At 39.3% G+C, this 21,371-nt stretch overlaps 1 non-coding gene across 1 annotated transcript; it reads left to right on the top strand.

Annotated features, from left to right (window-relative positions):
- The first annotated feature begins 496 nt into the window (after positions 1-496).
- On the top strand, positions 497-604 carry LOC130972229 (small nucleolar RNA R71). Its single transcript, XR_009083421.1, has one exon. It is a non-coding gene; the product is annotated as a small nucleolar RNA R71 (small nucleolar RNA).
- The last annotated feature ends 20,767 nt before the right edge of the window (positions 605-21,371 follow it).

A 21,371-nucleotide genomic window follows, 5' to 3' on the forward strand; every position in this document is an offset into this window, starting at 1 on the left:
TTCCATCATTATTGTTGTTGAAACCTTGTTGAGGTCTCTGTTGATCCTTCCATGAGAGATTTTGATGATTTCTCCATGAAGGATTATAGGTGTTTCCATAGGGTTCCCCCATGTAATTCACCTCTTCCATTGAAGGGCTCTCAAGATCATAAGCTTCTTCTTCAGATAAAGCGTCCTTAGTACTGCCTGGTGCAGTTTGCATTCCAGACAGACTTTGAGAAATCATATTGACTTGCTGAGTCAATATTTTGTTCTGAGCCAATATGGCAATCAGAGTATCAATCTCAAGAACTCCTTTCTTCTAATTTGTCCCATTGTTCACAGGATTCCTTTCATAAGTGTACATGAATTGGTTATTTGCAACCATTTCAATGAGTTCTTAAGCTTCTGCAGGCGTTTTCTTCAGATGAAGAGATCCTCCAGCAGATCTATCCAATGACATCTTGGACAGTTCAGACAAACCATCATAGAAGATACCTATGATGCTCCATTCAGAAAGCATGTCAGAGGGACACTTTCTGATCAATTGTTTGTATCTTTCCCAAGCTTCACAGAGGGATTCACCTTCCTTCTGTCTGAAGGTTTGGACTTCCACTCTAAGCTTACTCAATTTTTGAGGTGGAAAGAACTTTGCCAAGAAGGCATTGACTAGCTTTTCCCATGAGTTCAGGCTTTCTTTAGGTTGTGAGTCCAACCATATCCTATCTCTGTCTCTTACAGCAAAAGGGAATAGCATAAGTCTGTAGACCTCAAGGTCAACCCCATTGGTCTTGACAGTGTCACAGATTTGCAAGAATTCAGCTAAAAACTGATGAGGATCTTCCAATGGAAGTCCATGGAACTTGCAATTCTGTTGCATTAGAAAAACTAATTGAGGCTTAAGCTCAAAGTTGTTTGCTCCAATGGCAGGGATAGAGATGCTTCTCCCATAGAAGTCAGGAGTAGGTGCAGTAAAGTCACCCAGCACCTTCCTTGCATTGTTGGCATTGTTATTGTTTTCAGCTGCCATGTCTTCTTCTTGTTTGAAGATTTCTGTTAGGTCCTTTTCAGAGAGTAGTGCTTTAGCTTCTCTTAGCTTTCGCTTTAGGGTCCTTTCAGGTTTAGGGTAAGCCTCAACAAGAATTCTTTTGTCTTTGCTCCTGCTCATATGAAAGAGAAGAGAACAAGAAAGTATGGAATCCTCTATGTCATAGTATATAGATTCCTTGAGGTGTCAGAGGAAAAGAAAAATAGAAGGAAGAGGCAGAAGAATTCGAACTTATCAAGAAAGATAGAGTTTGAATTGTGCATTGAGGAGGAGTGTTAGTCCATAAATAGAAGGATGTGAGAAGAGGGGAAGAAATTTTCGAAAATTAAAGTGAATTAATTAAAAGAAATTTTGAAAAATGGTAATTGATTTTCGAAAACTAAGATTGGGAAAGAAATCAAGTGAAATTGAAAAAGATTTTGAAATTAGAAATCAAAAAGATATGATTGAAAAATTAATTTTGAAAAAAATGTGATAAAAAGATATGATTGAAAAGACATAATTTTAAAAAGATATGATTGAGAAGATATGATTTGAAAAATAATTTAAAAAGATTTGATTTTGAAAATTAATGACATGGCTAACAAGAAATTTAAAAGATATGATTCAGACATTAAACCTTTCTCAACAGAAAAGGCGACATACTTGAAATGTTGAATCAAATCATTAATTGTTAGCAAGTATTTTTGAAAAGTGGAAAGAAATTGATTTTGAAAATATATGATTGAAAAGATATGATTTGAAAAAGATTTGGTTTTGAAAAATTATGAAAACTTGAAAAAAATTTGAATAAAAAAGAAAATCTTCCCTCTTGTGCCATCCTGGCGTTAAACGCCTAGAATGGTATCCATTCTGGCGTTTAACGCCCAAAATGCTACCCCTTTGGGCGTTAAACGCCCAGCCAGGTACCCTGGCTGGCTTTTAAACGCCAGTTTTCCTTCCTCACTAGGTGTTTTGAACGCCCAGCTTTTTCTGTGTAATTCCTCTGCTGTATGTTCTGAATCTTCAATTCTCTGTATTATTGACTTGAAAAGACACAAATTAAAATTTTTTTTTGGACTTTTAATAATGAGGAATAATCAAAATGAAACTAAGATCAAATAAATAATGCATGCAAGACACCAAACTTAGAAGTTTGTATACTATTGACACTAACAAAATGAGAATGCATATGAGAAACAACAAAACACTCAAGACAAGAGAATTTAAAGATCAGAACAAGGAAATCATCAAGAACAACTTGAAGATTAATGAAGACACATGATTGAATTCGAAAAAAATGCAAGAAGAATAGAAACATGCAATTGACACCAAACTTAAAATGAGACACTAGACTCAACAAGAAACAAAAAAATTTTTGGTTTTAAGATTTTATAATTTTTTTGGATTTTTTTTCGAAAATTGAGTGGAAAAGAAAAATAAAGGATTCAAAATTCTTAATGAGAATTCCAGGAATCATGCAATGTTAGTCTAAAGCTTTAGTCTAAAGAAATTAGACATGGCTAGCCAAGCTTCAGCAGGACATTACATTCAAGAGCTAAATTGATGAGAATCAATCAGCTTTGGTGATGATGAAAACATCACCTTGAAACTCTAGAATTCATTCTTAAAAATTCTGAAGAAAAATACCTAATCTAAGCAACAAGATGAACCATCAGTTGTCCAAACTCAAACAATCCCCGGCAACGACGCCAAAAACTTGGTGCACGGAATTGTGATCGTCAATGGCGCCATCAACATGGTCGCTCAATTGCAATCTCAACTCTTTATCACAACTTCGCACAACTAACTAGCAAGTGCACTGGGTCGTCCAAGTAATAAACCTTACGCGAGTAAGGGTCGATCCCACGGAGATTGTTGGTATGAAGCAAGCTATGGTCATCTTGTAAATCTCAGTCAGGCGGATTCAAATGGTTATGGAGGATTAATGATTAAAAGATGAATAAAACATAAAATAAAGATAGAGATACTTATGTAATTCATTGGTGAGAATTTCAGATAAGCGTATGGAGATGCTTTGTCCCTTCCGTCTCTCTGCTTTCCTACTGTCTTCATCTAATCCTTCTTACTCCTTTCCATGGCAAGCTGTATGTTGGGCATCACCATTGTCAATGGCTACAGTCTCGTCCTCTCAGTGAAAATGTTCAACGCGCTCTGTCACAGCACGACTAATCAGCTGTCGGTTCTCGATCATGTCGGAATAGAATCCAGTGATTCTTTTGCGTCTGTCACTAATGCCCCACAATCGCGAGTTTGAAGCTCGTCACAGTCATTCAATCTTTGAATCCTACTCAGAATACCACAGACAATGTTTAGACCTTCTGGATTCTATTGAATGCCGCCATCAATTCTAGCTTATACCAAGAAGATTCCGATTAAGGGATCCAAGAGATATCCACTCAATCAAAGGTAGAACGGAGGTGGTTGTCAGGCACACGTTCATAGGTGAGAATGATGATGAGTGTCACGGATCATCACATTCATCAAGTTGAGGAACAAGTGATATCTTAGAACAAGAATAAGCCGAATTGAATAGAAGAACAATAGTAATTGAATTAATACTCGAGGTACAGCAGAGCTCCACACCTTAATCTATGGTGTGTAGAAACTCCACCGTTGAAAATACATAAGCACAAGGTCTAGGCATGGCCGTGAGGCCAGCCCCCAAAACGTGATCTAAGATAGCATAAGACTGATCAAAGATGAAAATACAATAGCAAAAGGTCCTATTTGTAGAGAACTAGTAGCTTAGGGTTTACAAAGATGAGTAAATGACATAAAAATCCACTTCCGGGCCCACTTGGTGTGTGCTTGGGCTGAGCATTGAAGCTTTCATGTGTAGAGACTTTTCTTGGAGTTAAACGCCAGCTTTTGTGCCAGTTTGGGCGTTTAACTCCCATTCTTGTGCCAGTTCCGGCGTTAAACGCCAGAATTCTTGAGCTGACTTGGAACGCCTGTTTGGGCCATCAAATCTCGGGCAAAGTATGGACTATTAAACGTTGCTGGAAAGCCCAGGATGTCTACTTTCCAACGCAATTAAGAGCGCGCAATTTGGGCTTCTGTAGCTCCAGAAAATCCACTTCGAGTGCAGGGAGGTCAGAATCTAACAGCATCTGCAGTCCTTTTCAGCCTCTGAATCAGATTTTTGCTCAGGTCCCTCAATTTCAGCCAGAAAATACCTGAAATCACAAAAAAATACACAAACTCATAGTAAAGTCCAGAAAAGTGAATTTTAACTAAAAACTAATAAAAATATAATAAAAACTAACTAAAACATACTAAAAACATACTAAAAACAATGCCAAAAAGCGTATAAATTATCCGCTCATCATAGACCAAGGCAGGATAGTGGTAAACAACCTAAACAGGCACAGGTGAATACTACATGTAGGCAGTGTGGGAAGGATCATGGTAATAGACCCTGCCTGTTTGGAACATTCAAGTGCTATATTTGTAACAAACCAGGACATATGGCTAAGAATTGCCTAAAGAGGTTTACTCAAAATTCAGAAGTAATACAGCACCTCCATACACCTATCTGAAATTCCCACCATTGAATTACATGAGTAACCTTATCTTTATTTTCTATTTATTTTATTATCTTTATTTAAACCAATAATCTCTTAATCCAGTTAAATCCGCCTGAGTGGGATTTACAAGATGACCATAGCTTGCTTCATACCAACAATCTCTGTGGGATCAACCTTTACTCACGTAAGGTATTACTTGGACGACCCAGTACACTTGCTGGTTAGTTGTGCAGAGTTATGACAAATTGTGATTCACGTTTGAGAGCACCAAGCCTTTGGAGCCATTGTTAATGATCACAATTTCGACACCAGTGTCCTTCTGCCAATTTGCGCATCGACGCGTGGGCGTGCGTGACGCGTCCGCGTCCGCAAAAAAAAAAGAGTTTTTTTTTCTCATCTTCCATTTTTTTTGTCTATTGCATTTGCATACTTCTATTCTTTGCATTTCAATTTTGTTTTTATAGGCTGTTTTCATTTTATTTTCTAAGTTTTTAATTGAAATAATGGTGTTGAATTCTTATACTCAATTGTTGAGAATTCCTTGCATTATTTTGGTGCCCTTTGACTTGTTTGATATTGATGGGTGATAAAACTTTTAAATTAATGCTCAATCTTTTATGACTCTTGTATTCTTTGTGCATTGATATAACCTCATATTGTCTTTCATGACCACTCTTTCTTGTTTGAACTTGATGCTCAACAAGTTCTTCATGACATTTACTTATGCTTTGCCTTTACTCTTGCATCAAGTTTAATGATATGCCTTAGCTTATATTGTTTTCTCACCCACATGTTGTAGCTACCATGTGGTTGAGAACCTTACTCTTATTTGGCATTAGCCCCCGCCTATGTTCTATTTGCTTTAATATCTTTGTTATAGGCTTAATTTTCTTTCTTTTTCTCCCCTTTTAGGTTGGCCACCAAGAAGGAAGAAAGGAAAAGCTTTTAAATGGGGCAACGAACAAGACATCCGCACAATCTTTTGAAGAAACTCATCAGTTGTTTCAACCCGTCCACCTTGCTCTTTGATGACAAGTCATCTTAGCCTAGTTTTACTAGCCTTTTTCCTTTGTTTTTAATAGGTTTTATGCACTTTCTTGAGTTACAAGTAAGTCATTTGGGTAGAAATTCATATGTATTTAGATTCAATCAATCATGAATAAATTGATGCATTTTCATGAGGTTTTGTGCTATAATTGCTTATATGTCAAGGATGATGAGAAGTCTAATGATTTTAGCATAGCTTTGATGCATTTGTTGATTGATGACAGGTGACCAAAAGGCTTAGAGGAAGGTTGAAGAAAGGGATGGCAGAAGGTAGCAAAAATACACCCTGGGGGAGGCCAAGTTTGCGCCCAAGTTTGCCTCAAACATGGAGGCAAATGTTGGCTCAACAACAAGCACCAGGGAAGGCCAAGTTTGCGCCCAAGTTTGCCTCAAACTTGGAGGTAAACGTTGGCTCAACAACAAGCACCAGGGGAGGCCAAGTTTGCGCCCAAGTTTGCCTCAAACTTGGAGGCAAACATTGGCTCAACAACAAGCACCAGGGGAACCTCAAACTTGGACGAAAACTTGGAGCAGGGGAGGCCAACGTTTGCGCTCAAGTTTACCTCAAACTTGGAGGCAAATGTTGGCACCAAAGCATTCTCATTCAATTCCGCTTGTTCTTATTCTAAGATATTCGTTGCACTTCAACATGATGAATGTGATGATCCCTGACACTCATCATCATTCTCACCTATGAACGCGTGACTGACAACCACTTCCGTTCTACCTTAGACCGGGCACATATCTCTTGGATTCCTTAATCAGAATCTTCGTGGTATAAGCTAGAATTGATGGCGGCATTCATGAAAATCCGAAAAGTCTAAACCTTGTATGTGGTATTCCGAGTAGGATTCAGCGATTGAATGACTGTGACGAGCTTCAAACTTGCAATTGTTGGGCGTGATGACAAACGCAAAAGAATCAAGGGATTCTATTCCAACATGATCGAGAACCGACATATGATTAGCCGTGCTGTGACAGAGCATTTGGATTATTTTCACTGAGAGGATGGGATGTAGCCATTGACAACGGTGATGCCCTACATACAGCTTGCCATGGAAAGGAATCAGAAGGATTGAAGGAAGACAGTAGGAAAGCAGAGATCCAACAGGGATAAGCACCTCCACGCACTTATCTGAAATTCCCACCATTGAATTACATGAGTAACTCTATCTTTATTTTCTGTTTATTATTTATTATTATTCGAAAATCCATAATCAATTATAATCCGCCTGACTGAGATTTACAAGATGACCATAGCTTGCTTTATACCAACAATCTCCGTGGGATCGACCCTTACTCACGTAAGGTATTACTTGGACGACCCAGTGCACTTGCTGGTCAGTTGTGCGGAGTTGTGACTAAGTGTGATTCACGATTGAGAGCGCTACCAAGTTTTTGGCGCCATTGTTGATGATCACAATTTCGTGCACCATCCTCCAATGTGGCTTCTACTGGCCTACTCTCTATAAAGACTCCTAAGTGTTTGTACCTAATTGTGACAGTTGCCAAAGATTTGGCAATTTGCCTCACAGTTATGCCATGCCTCAACAAGGGATCTTGGAGATTGAGTTGTTTGATGTATGGGGCATTGACTTCATGGGGCCTTTCCCACTATCATACTCAAATACTTATATTCTAGTGGCAGTGGATTATGTATCCAAATGGGTGGAAGCTATTGCAACACCTACTAATGATACTAAGACAGTGCTGAAATTCCTCCAGAAACATATCTTCAGCAGATTTGGTATCGCTAAAGTACTAATCAGTGATGGGGGCACTCATTTCTGTAATAAACAGCTTTACTCTGCTTTGGTTCGATATGGAGTTAGCCACAGCGTGGCCACTCCATATCATCCACAGACAAATGGGCAAGCTGAAGTCTCTAATAGAGAACTTAAAAGAATCCTGGAACGGACTGTGATTAACCGTAGAAGGGATTAGGCAAGAAGCTTGGATGATGCTCTGTGGGCATACAGAACAGCATTCAAGACTCACATAGGGACCTCTCCATACCAGATTGTGTATGGAAAAGCCTGTCACTTGCCAGTGGAACTGGAACATAAGGCCTACTGGGCAACCAGATTCCTAAACCTTGATGCCAAGTTCGCTGGAGAAAAACGATTGCTCCAGTTAAATGAGCTAGAGGAGTTCAGACTCAATGCTTTCGAGAATGCAAAAATTTACAAAGAGAAAGCAAAAAGATGGCATGATAAGAAACTGTCATCCAGAGTCTTTGTGCCAGGGCAGAAAGTTCTGCTTTTTAATTCTAGGCTCAGATTATTCCCCGAAAAATTGAAATTCCGGTGGAGAGGTCCATATGTGATTACAAGTGTATCACCATATGGATACGTGGAGCTTCAGGATAATGATTCTAACAAAAAGTTCACTGTTAATGGACAGAGAGTTAAGCATTATCTTGAAAGCAATTTTGAGCAAGAATGCTCAAAACTGAGACTTGATTAAAGCTCAGTAATAGTCCAGCTAAAGACAATAAAGAAGCGCTTGCTGGGAGGCAACCCAGCCATTTACAAAACTTATTTGTTAATTAATTGATTTTTACAGATTTATGTCAATTATCTTCAAGGTAAAATAGCAATTGCTTGAGTTCACAAAGTTACAGAAGGATTCGCAGGATAAAAGAGCAAAAAGGAAGCTCACTAGTGCGAAAAAGCCAGTAAGAGTTATTTTGGGTGTTGAACGCCTAAAAGAAGCATCTACTGGGTGTTTAACGCTAGTAAGGATAGCTGTTTGGGCATTAAACACCAGAAAGAAGCATCTTCTGGGCGTTGAACACCAGAAAGAAGCACCTTCTGGGCGTTTAACGCCAGATTTACAGCGTCCTGGGCGTTCAGAAAAACGCCCAGTGACAAAGGAGTTCCTGCCGTTCAACGCCAGCTAGAAGCAATAGTTGGGCGTTGAACGCCCAGGAGAAGCTACAAATGGGCGTTAAATGCCCAAAACATGCAGCGTTTGGGCGTTTAACGCCAGGATTGTGGGGAGGAGGTAAATTCATTTTTACTTCACATTTTTTTCAATTTTCATATTTCAATTCATGATTTCTTGCATAAACATGTTACAAACTCTCATCCTTCAATTCCAAAAATTTTAATCCTATTTCTAAAATCCCTTTTTCAAAAATATCAAATGTATCTTAATTCATAAACACAAATCCTTTTTCAAACCCCATCCAACTTCTTTTCAAATTTTTTTTCAAAACTCAATTATCCTTTCAAATTCATCTCAAATCTTTTTCAAAATAAAATTCAAATTTATCTTTTTCAAATTCTTTCACAACTTTTTAATTTTAAATTATATTTTTTTCCTATCATATTTATCTTTTACAAATCATATCTTCTATCTTATCTTTCTTCAAAATTTTCGAAAACCCACCCCTCCCTTTAAATCCACATTCGGCCTCCCTCCTCTCATCCACCATTCGCTACTAGCTCTCCTTCTATCCCTCTCCTTTCGCTTCTTTTGCTCGAGGACAAGCAAATCTCTAAGTTTGGTATGTTTACCCGTGATCACTAAATCATACCAACTAAGATCATGGCTCCTAAAGGAAAACAACCCACTCCAAGAGGCAAGAAAGAGAGTATTCCAAAACCACTTTAGAATCAAGGAAAGTTCTTAACCAAAGAACATTCAGACCATTACTACAAAATAATGGGTCTAAGGTCAGTGATCCTAGAAGTCAAATTCGATCTGAAAGAAGATGAATATCCAGATATCCAAGAGCAAATTCGAAACAGGAGCTGGGAAATCCTAGCTAATCCTGAAACAAAGGTGGGAAGAAACATGGTTCAGGAATTCTACGCTAATCTGTGGCAAACAGACAGGCAGAGAATATCTGGAACTGCCCTCTATGACTATTGGACCTTGGTCAGAGGAAAGATTGTTCACATCCACCCTGACAAAATCAGGGAGATCTTTAAGCTACCTCAGCTGAAAGATGACCCAGACTCTTTTAATAGGAGAATGATGAGAACAAATAAAGGCCTGGACAAGATTCTAGAGGACATATGCCTCCCTGGAACCAGGTGGACCACCAGCACCAAGAGCGTCCCAAATCAACTCAAGAGAGAAGATCTCAAACCAGTCGCCAGAGGCTGGCTGGACTTCATTGGGCGTTCTATACTGCCCACTAGCAACCGCTCTGAAGTCACCATTAAAAGAGCAGTGATGATCCACTGCATTATGTTGGGAAGAGAAGTGGAAGTTCATCAGCTGATTTCGTGTGAACTTTACATAATTGCAAACAAGAACTCCAAAGATGCTAAATTGGCTTATCCAAGCTTAATATCTATGCTATGTAAAGATGCTGGAGTTAAGATGGGAATAACTGAGTATATCTCAGTTGAGCGACCAATCACCAAAACATCAATGGAAAAACAACAAGTGCAGGATGACCCCCTCAAGAGGAGAGCCCAGGAATTCCTCCCGAAAATTCCTCAAATTGAATACTGGGAGCATCTTGAAGCATCTGTTACCAAGTTGCAATAAGATATGGACCAAATAAAGGAAGAATAGAATAATCAAAATAGCATGCTTTGCAAATTGCTTGGGGAACAAGAAGAGCAAAGGCGTGACTTGAAAGAACTTAAACGTCAAAAATTATCTCTTGAAGGACCAAGCACCCCACAGACTAGAGAAACATCCACTTCCCAAAATAAAGGTTGTTGAGTCCTAATCTTAGCTTTAACTCTGTGATATTTATTCTTACAGGAATTTACCTTAGAAGTTATATAGGAGTAGTTGTAATTAGTATATCTATTTTGATTTTATCTCCAATTAAGCTATAATTTATTTTTTGCATTATCATCAAACATGAATAAAATAGTAGATTTTTAGAATAAAGAGGCAAGTTATTTTTCGAGTCTTAATAAGAAAAATTCTAATTATTTAGATGTGGTGGCAATACTTTTTGTTTTCTGAATGAGTGCCTGAACAGTGCATATTTTTTATATTGAATTTCATTAATGTTAAAAGTGTTGGCTCTTGAAAGAATGATGAACAAGAGAAATATTATTGATGATCTGAAAAATCATGAAATTGATTCTTGAAGCAAGAAAATGCAGTGAAAAAAAAAAGAGGAATCATTGGATAAATAAAAAGAAACAACCCTTAAAACCAAAAGGAAAGGGTGAAAAGGATCCAAGGCTTTGAGCATCAATGGATAGGAGGGCCCAAGGAAATAAATCCAGGCCTAAGCGGCTAAATCAAGCTGTCCCTAACCATGTGCTTGTGGCATGCAGGTCCAAGTGAAAAGCTTGAGACTGAGTGGTTAAAGTCGTGATCCAAAGAAAAAGAGTGTGCTTAAGAACTCTGGACACCTCTAATTGGGGACTCTAGCGAAGCTAAGTCATAATCTGAAAAGGTTCACCCAGTTATGTGTCTGTGGCATTTATGTATCCGGTGGTAATACTGGAAAACAAAGTGCTTAGGGCCACGACCAAGACTCATAAAGTAACTGTGTTCAAGAATCAACATACTAAACTAGGAGAATCAATAATACTATCTGAATTCTGAATTCCTATGGATGCCAATCATTCTGAATTTCAAAGGAAAAAGTGAGATGCCAAAATTGTTCAGAAGCAAAAAGCTACTAGTCCCGCTCATCTAATTAGAATCTGAGCTTCACTTACAACTCTGAGATATCATTGCTTTTTAATTTCTTTTTATCCTATTTTATTTATCTAGTTGCTTGGGGGCAAGCAACAGTTTAAGTTTGGTGTTGTGATGAGCGGATATTTTATACGCTTTTTGGGGTAATTTCATGTAGGTTTTAGTATGTTTTAGTTAGTTTTTAGTAGAATTTTATTAGTTTTTAGGCAAAAGATATATTTCTAGACTTTACTATGAGTTTGTATGTTTTTCTATGATTTCAAACATTTTCTGGCTGAAATTAAGGGAGCTGAGCAAAAATCTGATTCAGGCTGAAAAAGGACTGCTGATGTTGTTGGATTCTGACCTCCCTGCACTCGGAATGCATTTTTTGGAGCTACAGGAGTCCAATTGGCGCGCTTTTAATTGGTTTGGAAAGTAGACATCCAGGGCTTTCCAGAAATATATAATAGTCTATACTTTGCGTGAAGATAGACGATGTAAACTGGCATTCAACGCCAGTTCCATGTTGCAGTCTGGCGTTCAGCGCCAGAAATAGGTTGCAAGTTGGAGTTCAACGCCAGAAACAGGTTACAACCTGGCGTTCGACTCCAGAAACAGCCCAGGAATGTGAGAAGCTTAAGTCTCAGCCTCAGTACACACCAAGTGGGCCCCAGAAGTGGATTTCTGCACTATTCATCTTAGTTTATTCATTTTCTGTTAACCTAGGCTACTAGTCTAGTATTTAAACAACTTTTAGAGACTTATTTTGCATCTCATGACATTTTTAGATCTGAATTTCGTACTCTTTGACGGAATGAGTCTCTAAACTCCATTGTTGGGGTGAGGAGCTCTACAGCGTCTCGATGAATTAATGCAATTATTTCTGTTTTCCATTCAAACACGCTTGTTCCTATCTAAGATGTTCATTCGCGCTTCACTATGAAGAAGGTGATAATCCGTGACACTCATCACCTTCCTCAATCCATGAACGTGTGCCTGACAACCACCTCCGTTCTACATTAGATTGAATGAGTATCTCTTAGATTCCTTAATCAGAATCTTTGTGGTATAAGCTAGAATCCATTGGTAGCATCCTTGAGAATCCGAAAAGTCTAAACCTTCTTTGTGGTATTCCGAGTAGGATTCTGGGATTGGATGACTGTGACGAGCTTCAAACTCGCAAGTGTTGGGCGTAGTGACAGACGCAAAAGGATCAATGGATCTTATTCCGACATGATCGAGAACCAACAGATGATTAGTCGTGCTGTGACAGAGCATTTAGACCATTTTCACTGAGAGGATGGGAGGTAGCCATTGACAACGGTGATGCCCTACATACAGCTTACCATGGAAGGAGCCTTGCATGTATGAAAGTGAGAAAGCATTATGTTGCTGGAATTCAGAGGACAAAGCATCTCCAAAACTCCAACACATTCTCCACTATTGCATAATAAGTATTTATTTCATGCTCTTTTACTTTTTACAATTAAAACTAAGAATCATTATTGATATTATATCCTGAGTAAGAGTCACAAGATAACCATAGCTTGCTTCAACCCAACAATCTCCATGGGATCGACCCTTACTCACGTAAGGTATTACTTGGACGACCCAGTGCACTTGCTGGTTAGTTGTGCGGATTGCAAAAGTGTGATTGCAATTTCGTGCACCAAAAGCCTAATTAAAGGGTTGTCTTGAGACAAAACACTTAGAGTCGTGGTCAAGAAAGAAAAACAACCTTTACTACCTCAAGGTGACAATCAATAGAAAGGACCCCTAAAGCCTATACCTAAGGGAACCCTCAAGGATCCAAGAGCTTTCCATGACAGTTAAAGCATTCATACATGTGTTAGACACTTAGCTTTACTCTTAGTTGTATTGCGATCATTCGAAGCCAAGGCCTCAATATATAAAAGTTACTTACATTGATTTGCTTGGGACAAGCAAAGCTTAAGTTTGGTGTTGTGATGACTTGCATCATCTACCCTTCTTTTTTGCATAAAGAAGACCATAAAAGAGCACAAATCTCATTTGATCAGTACAATTCATGCATTATTTGGTGAATTATGGTACACTACTTTGAGATGAGTTGTGCTGAATTTCAGGTGAAAAAGGCATCAAGAATGGGAAGAAGACAAACAAGAGGCTGGGCGTGTGAAATTGGCGTGCCACTTGGGGGCAAACGCCACAAAAATACACTGGCGTGGCACGCCAGGAGCTAAGCATGGCACACCAGTACTAATTCCAGAAGGGAGAGCCAAGAATGCATGTGGGCGTGGCATGCCAGGGACTGGGCGTGGCACGCTAGTACAAAATTCCAGAAAGCAAGATGGAGGACACAAAAGGGGCGTGGCACACCAGGTTAGGCGTGGCATGCCTGACCCATCAATTACTATGGGCGTGCCACTTGAAGTCGAAGGCGTGGCACGCTAACTCACCATCTCACGAAGAACCTCCACTATGGCATGCCACTTGGTATCGAAGGTGTGGCACGCCAGCTCCGAAAAGTCACTTTGGCGTGTGATAAACCACTATTTTATGGTTTATAATGTGTTTAATTGTGTGGTTTTATCATGATCTTTACCCACTTATTCACATAATTAGCATGCATTTATATTTGCTTCCTAAAATTATTACACGATTGAAAACTTACTTCCTAGAGACTTTTAATTAGGTATTTTAATTCTCCTTTATCCCATTCGATGCCGTGATCTGTGTGTCAAGTGTTTCAGGCTTTATAGGGCATTAATGTATTGGAGATTGGAAAGGAAGTTTGCGAAAATGGAAGGAATACAAGAAATTAAGGAGATGACCAGCGAGAAGTGACACGACTGCATGGCTTACGCGACCGCGCGGATTGGAAAAGCATAAGTGATGTGGAGGCATAGACGACGCGCCCGCGTGGGAAAGCAAAACGCCGAATGATGCGTCCGCGTGAATGACGCGGCCGCGTGACGTGCGCAATCTGCAGAATTTCAGAAGTCGCTGGCAGAGTTTCTGGGCCGGATTTCAACCCAGTTTTCGGCCCAAAAACACAGACTAGAGCCAGGGAACATGCAGAAATAGAGACAAGAATTCATTCTGCATAATTTTTAGTTTTAGATCTGGATTTACTCCTCCCCTAGGTTTTTCACTCACTTGAGCATTCATAATTAGGATTGGAAGATTTTGGCTTTAGCTTTTGAGAAGAGTCTACCTCCGGTACTAGTCAACTTATTTTGTTATTTACTTTTTATATTTATCCTTCCATATTCTTAATCCCTCTAGAGTTGACATTGGATTATTTCTACAAGTTATTAATATAGACTACTTTTATTTTCAATTAATCCTTTTATTATTATTTATCATGTCTTCTTTTATTTTCACCATTAATTATGTGAAATTTATAATTATGATGAGTGAGTAGTCCCATGACTTGATTGGGGGATGATTGAAAGGAACCCTTGAGTTGAACTACTCAAGAGAGAAATTATAATTGGGTTTATTGTTGGATCAACCTCTAATCATTAACTCTAGTCCTTCCCAAGGGAGAGGATTGGGACTTATGACTAGAAACAGATTTCCAACTTGCTTGACTTTTCTTTACCTAGTAAGGGTTAACTAAGCAGAGCAACTTCCAATTATTAATTAATCTTGAGAGTATTTCAATAAGAATAGGACTTCTAACTAATCTACCCCCAGTCAAGGCTTTTATTTAAAATTAGTTAAATTCTCTAGATTAATTCCCTGCTTATCAACTAAACCATTTTTGAAAATGCCCGATTGATTAAATAGCACATCTCCTTGCAACTCGTTGGGAGACGACCTGGGATTCATACTCCCAGTATTTTAATTTTCAATATTGTGACAACCCCTTTTAAATTGATAACTGGATTTTTGGCTGGTTAAGGACTGTACTTGCAACGTGTCCATATTAATAAATTCTTAACTCGCCAACTTCCGCCACGTCAGCGTGGCACTTGAAGACCCAGGCGTGGCACGCCAAGCTTGAAGAGTGCACAAATACATGGGCGTGCCACTTGAGAAACATGGCGTGGCACGCTGGTACAACGATCCAGAGAAGGGGCTGAAGGCAATTGAAGACTGGGCATGGCACTCGAAGTCCAAGGCATGGCACGCCAACCTCTCAATCTCACTTAGGCGTGCCACTTGAGTAACCAGGCGTGGCACGCCAATGCACAAGATAATATGAGCAAGGACTGGGCGAGCCACTTGGTGTCGAAGGCGTGGCACGCCAATCCGAACATGTCACTTAGGCGTGCCACTTGAAGGCCGAGGCATGGCACGCCAACTACTGGAAAAAGACAGGATCATGGGCGTGGCATGCTGGTGTAAGTTTCCAAAGAGGATGGAAGAGGCCAATTACATGGGGCATGCCACTTGGTATCGAAGGCGTGGCACGCCATCCACTATTCTTCACTTAGGCGTGCCACTTGAGCAACCAGGTATGGCACGCCAATGTCATTCAGAAGACAAAGAAGCATTAGGGCGTGCCACTTGAGTTTGTGGCGTGGCACGCCAAACAGAGGAACCACTCACTCACAAAGGGGCATGGCACGCCAGATCCTGGGTGTGCCACGCTAGTGCAACTTTCCAGAGGAGCTTAGCCAAGCACACAACAAGGGCATGGCACACTAGATCCTGGGCGTGCCACGCTAGTTCAAGTTTCCAGAGGCAAAGGAAAGTGGAAAAAGCAAAGGGCGTGCCACTTGAGCTGGAAGGCATGGCACGCCAACACAAGAATTCCACTATGGCGTGCCACTTGAGTTCGAAGGTGTGGCACACCAAGGCTAATAAAGGGACGAGCGTGCCACTTGAAGGATTGAGCATGGCACGCCTAGCTATTTTGAAGGGCACGTGACATGCCAGTGAAGCGCCAGCCACACGCCAACTAAGGAGTCACGCTTATTGAGTGTTTTCTTTCCCTCCAAAATGTAATTTTCCCTTTTTCACTTTTGTAAATCTTTTAATTTTACTAGGAGTAGTATAAATACCCCCAAGGAGTAATGAAGAGGGGTTAAGCAGTTAGTTCTAGATCCACTTTTACACTCCACTTTTGAGTACTTTTCAAGCTATGAGTAGCTAACTTCCCTCTCATTGAGAGAGGGAGCTCTGTTGTACTTGATGGATTGATAATAGTAAAATTCTTCTTCTCTTCATCTTCTCTTGATTTGCTAGAAGGAATTTCGTTCTTAATGCTTAGTGTTCAATTATCTTGGGAAAGAGATTGAATGCAATTGGGTTTCATGGGAACCTTGGGAAAGAAAACATGAAACCATGCTTGAAATTCCTTCTCACACTTGAGTAAAATCTGGGTTTTGGTGATGGGATATGTGACATATAATTGATGATTGGTTTTTTTGACGGTTTAGAATTTTATAAATGAAATCTCGTCGAAGTATAGTCTCTAAACCAACAATAATCCTTTCATACAAAAAGTTGTTTGTCACAAGTACAAACCCCTAAAATTTATAAACCGAAGTATTCAAACCTCGGGTCGTTCTCCCTAGGATTTACAATAAAGTGTCTTGTTATTGGTTGTGAGTTATTTTGGGGTTTTGGATAAGAAGCATGAAAAGTAAATGGTAATGAAAATAAACTAACAACTAACAAAGATCTTGGCAAGATGTGAGAACTAGAAATCCTATCCTAGTTACCTTCCTCAATTGTGATGAGAATTGTTCATTGCTACCACTTAGTTAACCTCTAACCATGGAGGAAAGTCAAGTGGATGAATCAATTTGATTTCTCAAGTCCTAATCAACTCCTAAAGGAATGACTAGCTTTAGAGGCATTCAAATCAATTAGCAACTTCTAATTATCAATCAACAAAGGAATTAGATAACTCAAGAGTCACTAATTACTCTACCTAGGCCAAGAGAAACAAAATCTACACTAAAGTCCAACCAAGCATTTCATCAAACACTTGGAAGGCATAAAAGGAAAACATAGTAAATCAACAACAAGAATGAAATCTAACAACAATTATTGAAAGGAATTAACAACATCAATTAAAAGAAACACATTTATTATGAATTACCTTTATTAAATTGAAAGAGAGTAAAAGGAACAATACTAGATCTATAACAAAGTACAAGAACAACATAAGAGAGATTATAACAAAAGAATGGAAGAAGAATGAATGTAACTACAAGGGATTGAGATGTAGAAGTAGAAGAAAGTAAAGATTGAAACCTAGATCTAAGAACTAAACCTAATCCTAATTCTAGAGAGAAGTGAGAGCTTCTCTCTCTAAAACTCTAAACTAATCCTAAACTCCACTAATGACTCAAGTGATGTTTTTCCCTTAATCCTTCATCCTTTTATTCCTTTCCCTTAGCAATTGGCGCCAAAAATGGGTTCAGAAACCCTCTCAAATCGCCAGGCACGTGTTGCATTAGTGAGGTCATGTGCCATCATCGATGCGTGCGCGCACGGTACGCGTGCGCGTCCTTGGCCTCTTTCGCAATGTGCGCGCGAGCGCCTTGTGCGTGTGCGCGTGCATGGCTGACTTTGCTTCTTTGACTTTTTATGCTTCTCTCCACTTGTATGCTTCCTTCCTTGCTTCCTTTGATCCATGCCTAGTCTATTTCAATCCTGGAATTACTAGCAAACACATCAAGGCATCTTATGGAATCAAAGAGAGACTAGAATTCGTCAAAATAAGGCTTAAAAAAGCATGTTTTTACACTTAAGCACAAATACGGGAGATTACAAAACCGTGCCAATTCATAGGTTAAATGCGAGAAAAGGTCATCAAAATACCCTAAATTCAATACAAGATAAACCGTCAAATTGGGGTTTGTCAACCTCCCCACACTTAAACCTTAGCATGTCCTCATGCTAAATTAAGAAGGAACTAAGGGTTATGACATTTATTGAATGCAACTAAACTATATGAGTCCTATATAAATGCAACTACCTAAGCAAATGGAAGTGCTTAGTTCAAACAAATCAATTCCCAAGAGAGCATGTGTAAGCACAAGAGCTAGGCATTAGGAATTAAGTCCAAACCACAATTGTATTGAATTATCAAAAAGAGTTCAAACTTGCGAGAATATAGATAATATGGGTGAACACATGTGATTGAACTTTTGAACCCTCACCAGATGTGTATCCGCTCTATTCACTCAAGTGTTTAAGGGTTAATTCACTCAATTCTCTTCTAATCATGTTTCCCAAAATTTGATTTTCTTCTAACAATCAACACTTATTCAATGCATGCATACATTCATCATGAGGTCTTTCATTTAGGTTGTAATGGGGTTAGGGTCAAGGTAGGGTCATTTATGGTTAAGTGGACTAGGATTTGAATCTTTGATTAGCATAGACTTTCCCACCTAATCCATATAATGACCTATACAAATGCAAGCTATTCTAACTACCCATTGTTCATTTTTTTTCTTACATACTCATGCATTCCTTTTTATTTCACAACACCTATGCATTGATTTTATTGAGCTTCACCTTGGGGCATTTTGTCCCCTTTTTATTCCTTTCTTTTTTTTTCTTCTTTCTTTTTTTTTCTTTTTCTATATATATTTTTTTTCTTTTCCATATATTTTTTTCTTTTTCTTTTGTTTTTCTCATTTTTTTTCTATATACAAGAATCTCAATGCATAAGGTTTTACATTTAATCAATACGTGAGTATGTACCCAATTCCCAATATTTTCAATAACAATACAAAATTACCCTTTTATTCACCCAATGTCCCAAGGTTCCCACACTTGAATGATACTCACATACTCTAGCCTAAGCTAATCAAAGATCCAAATAAGGACATTTATTGTTTTTCGCTTTAAGACTTGTAATGTGCTAAAATTAAGAACAAGTGGGTTAATCGTAGGCTCAAATTGGCTAACAAAGGAATATAAAAGGGTTGGCTATTTGGATAAGTGAGCTAATGAAATGATGGCCTCAATCATACAAATGCATAAATACAAGAAATAAATGGACATATAGAATCAAGCAAATCAAGGATCATAATCATGGAAAGAGAGCAATTTCACAAAAGAAATGGAAAATAAGTGGTTATAAAATGTAACCACATCAATAGGCTTAAGTCTCACAAGCTTGTGTTCTTAGTTCAATACATGCTTCATAAGGTATGAAATTCAAGCAAGTTTCACCAAAAATTTCTTTCAATCAATTGGGTTAATGCCCTATATTTAAATCTCTTGGAAAATTTCAATGTTTGACTAAGCATTGTTGTGATTGAAAAATTCAAAAATTTTCTTAGTTCACCCTTTCCTTTTTTCACTTAAAACCAATTTCTTATGCAAAAAGGGCGACTAAGTATTTGCAATTCAAAGTATGATTTCTAATCACAACCATAACACAAAAAAAATAAAGATAGGCAAAATGTATAAAGAAAAATCCAACTAAAAATATGGAATCTATCATCCAAAACATCTAAAAATATCCAAAAGCATCAAAATATCTAAAATCCAAAATAAGCAATAAAAGTATCCAAAGCAAACTAGAAATGCATCAAAATATATACAAAGATGTGCAAAATAAGATAACTAGGCCGAAAAGTTCACCGGTTCCCAAATAATGCTACCGGTGCCCTCCCCACACTTAAAACCAAGCATCGTCCTCGATGCTAAACCGGAGGATCAGTGGGAGGTACAACGATAGGCTCTGGCTCTGGCTGTGGGACCGGCTCCTCATGAGTCTGTGGTGGCTCTGTAGTGTCAGGGGCATCCTGCTGAACTGGTGCCTCCGCATCCTCCTCCTGATGATCCTGCTCATCGGAGGCCAGAGAGTCGGGAAGCGGAGTTAGCTCAGCACCCAAAGAAATAAGTGTCTGGTCCATCCAGTCTAAACGGCGTCTGACATGGCGTCTCTCGCGCTCTAAGAACTGGAAAAGACGCTGGACCAGGAGATAGGTAGGCTCAGGTGCTGCAGGAGGATCTGTAGATGATGAGGGAGCTGCGGCTATAGAGGATGATGGGGCAGCTGTAGGGGCTGATGGTGAAGGTGTCCCCACGACAGCTCTAGCCCGAGAGCGGCGTCTAGCAGGTGGTCTCTCGTGCACCCAACCACCCCAGGGAATGGCAACCTCCCTGTCATCCGCATCAAGGGGTGGTGGTCGCACATCATCGTCCAGCCATGGGACCTCAGCTAGGGCCGCCATACTCGTGACCAATGTAGGAAATGGAAGCAGGCCATGAATATGCGCCCGCCACATGCACTGTCTGATAAATCTAGGGAAAGAGACATCCTTCCCCTCCATGACACATCCAACCAGCAGGAGCATCTCCATGGGGATCTTAGAGAAATGGGTGGTAGGTAGGACGTAGTGGGCAAAGATCATCTGCCAAGTCCTGGCCTCTCTGGTCAAGTGAGTAAATAGCATCCCCTTAGGCTTGGTGTTGCCCGCATCCATAACCCATACAGCATCCGGTATCCCAATCACGCGCCTAAGCGCCTCATAGTCAAAGATCATGGTATGGATGGCTATCTCAGCCTGCTGATGGGCACACATGTCATCAGGAATGTGCCGACAATGTAATGCCTCCCCAATGGCAGTCTCATTGATCATAATCTCTCTACCCCGCACCTGAACTGAATCCAAGGTCGGGTAGAAGAAGTTGCAGTAAAATTTCTTGACCCAAGATATATTAATGTCCCCCAAATCCCGGTCAACAAAGTCGATACCTAATTTAAGGATCCGACCGGTAATGAAACGTCTCACATCATTAGGTAAGAGCAACTTCTTCTCAGTATTCAGCTTTATTGTTCGATATCTAGAAAACCAAAGCTCACAGTAGAGATTGGGGAATTTGTCTGGATTGGTAGAAGGCAACTGCTAATTTTCTTTTTCCTCATCACTCAATGGATTATTAGCATAATGCTTGTAGATGGAAGGAATGGAGGGGGTAGAGTGTTTTCTTTTCTTGGAAGCAGTGGCTATGGCTTTGCCCTTATCTGACATCCTGAAAAATATAATAGAGTATATAAAACATTTAGCATGTAACAAAGAAGGCATGTTCAGGATACAAATGGCAATAACAATCATGATGTTGCAAAGAATACGCAAAAGTGAACAAGTAAACCAAGAATGCAAGCTTCATTAAAGTCAACAACTCATATTCAAAAGGCAATAATATCATCATATTTTTGAAAGAAATGTTAAAGAGGGTTAAAGGTG

Source organism: Arachis stenosperma, chromosome 3, assembly GCF_014773155.1.
Source record: "Arachis stenosperma cultivar V10309 chromosome 3, arast.V10309.gnm1.PFL2, whole genome shotgun sequence".
Lineage (NCBI taxonomy): Eukaryota > Viridiplantae > Streptophyta > Magnoliopsida > Fabales > Fabaceae > Arachis > Arachis stenosperma.